Here is a 2,353-nt window from a genome sequence, read left to right on the forward strand (position 1 = left end):
ATATAACGACCTCTTGTAGCAGTTGGATCTTCTTGCACAAATACTTCTGAATTTGTTGATCCTAAAAACAACTTAGCTCGACAACGAAGTTCGACTGGTAAATAGACATTGAATATTTGAGCAGGGTTCCATTTGCGGTTTATCTCATTCGATACTTATGATTTTCAAAAAATCCACTCTTGTTTTTATTTATTTATTTATTTTTATCTTTTATTGAGCAATACAAAATTAACATTAGATGAATAATAATAAAAATACAAGCTACTAATAATACACAATCACAGAAGATAAACAAAGGGACCTAAAATACAATTCTTTTTTACTGTTACAAAAGACTGGTTAGCTCACAAAAAGTTTGCCTATTAGAGAGATTAGAACATATATATATGTAACTAGTAATGTACGAAGACCAGTTAACGATCAAAGGTAGCAACAGTACTATTAAAAAGTTTATGATATAGTATAAGATCATTTTTCTGCCAGTTAATAGGGAATCAAGACGAAGTTCAGCAAGAACTACATAGTTAAAAGCATAAAGCCTGACCAGATTGATGCATATTCCACATGGAACCTGATAACATCACAATAAAGTGCCTTAATAGCTTATGGATTAGGAAAATCATGATAATATCATCTAGCAAACCCAAGCATCTCAAGTGATTTGGATACTATGGAGTTAATGTGAAATACAAATGAGATTTGAGTATCAAGGGTAACCCTTGATACTCAGATCAGGATTTTGTGACAGGAAACTTAAAGGAGTATTATTAATTTGGTAAAGAAAATTAATAAAGTTTTTAGAAAAAACAAAAAAGTATTGAATACAATCCAAGGATACTTTGAGATATGTAGTTTCAGGTCATTTACGCCACACCACTCCACAAGACTATTTAGGTCAGACTGTTATTCTGACTGAGTATCCCTTTTTTTGTCAGCGAAGAAATTCTTTATGAAAACCGGTAGTTCTTCAACCCCCGGTAGTGTGTGTAATTAAAGGTCATTAGCCAATAATAAAAAGTAGCTATTTTGGAAGCATTAATGTATATGACTGATAAGCAAATTAAACACCAGGAGCCCCAAATGTAACCCCTAAGGAATACTAGGCTTTATCTTAATTATTCTAGATAATTCTTGGAAGTCACACAACTGGTTCGACCAGTTAAATGGATTTTTAACTACTATAACAAACAAAGTGCGCAAGCTTAAAAATCCGAACCTTATGGTTGACACAAAGGACTTCGAAAAGTGGGTATAAATGAGGGGAACCTGATACTAATTCTCCAAGGACTTCAAAAAACTACACCTGTCACTGAAGAGGTTATCCAATATACCAAACTGGTTATTCAATATATCCTTGTCAAACGATATGCCAAGACAGTCATAGATAAAGGTTTCAAAGGGCTTCGGTATAGCACTAAGAGTGCTTATTGGCCTATAGTTTGCGATAGAAGATCTGTCTCTAGATTTAATAATTAGAATTATAAAACTCGATTTCCAACGATGGTGGAAAATTTCCTTCAGTGAGTTAAAGATAAAATACATGGGTCTTCCTAATATAAAGCTGTATTTTTGCAGAAGATATGGTAGGACTCCCTTAGGGCCTGGCCGCTTATGAATATTAAGAACATCAGTTTCTTAAGGACATCAGATATGCTAACATTAGTGGAGAATATATAATTATTTTTTGCTTTGTACAACTTATAACCTTAAAATTATTGTTTATTTATGTACTGTGAAGTGTGTGGATGGCTTCTAAAGGTTTTTATTGTTTTATGTAAGTTTTTAGTTTTGTTTAAGTAGTATTTTTATTTTAGGCCTGATGATGCTCTAACTAGAGCGAAACACGTGTAGCCCGTTAAATTACATGTTGTGAGACCGTGACTTTGTGTTTTTATTTGTTTTTCGTCAATTTTGTATGTTGGTCTCTTAGAGAAGAATGGATGAGATTTTTGGATATAATTAGTATTAATCGCTAAGATAGATTATTTTGGATACGTTATAGGATCTCGTGTAATAAACACTAGAAAAATAGTCTGCAAATAGGTTATTAAAATCATTAACATTGAAATCATGATTGAAATAATAGATCATTAAAATTGCAATGCCGAAATATCCTTTTAAGCCATTGAGGCTGACTTCATTGGGTATGCCAAGCAATTTACGTTTAAAGTTTGCTAAGGTCCAAAATCTACGTAGACTATTTTTAGTACAGATTCGATAAAATTAGTATATTATATCTCACGTCCATTCCGAAGATATATTTAACTAGGTAGTACGCCGCTGGTGTACTTCATGCCACACAAGTTTAAAGAAGCTAGAAAATTCCCCATCCCCACTACATCCCAGGGTCATC

The 2,353-nt window shown here is 32.8% G+C and overlaps 1 long non-coding RNA gene across 1 annotated transcript; it reads left to right on the forward strand.

Annotated features, from left to right (window-relative positions):
- The first annotated feature begins 1,371 nt into the window (after positions 1–1,371).
- On the forward strand, positions 1,372–1,872 carry LOC126735546 (uncharacterized). The gene is made up of 3 exons (XR_007660435.1): positions 1,372–1,520; positions 1,576–1,758; positions 1,815–1,872. It is a non-coding gene; the product is annotated as an uncharacterized LOC126735546 (long non-coding RNA).
- Positions 1,873–2,353: the final 481 nt, after the last annotated feature.

Source organism: Anthonomus grandis, chromosome 4 (genome assembly GCF_022605725.1).
Source record: "Anthonomus grandis grandis chromosome 4, icAntGran1.3, whole genome shotgun sequence".
NCBI classification, from domain to species: domain Eukaryota; kingdom Metazoa; phylum Arthropoda; class Insecta; order Coleoptera; family Curculionidae; genus Anthonomus; species Anthonomus grandis.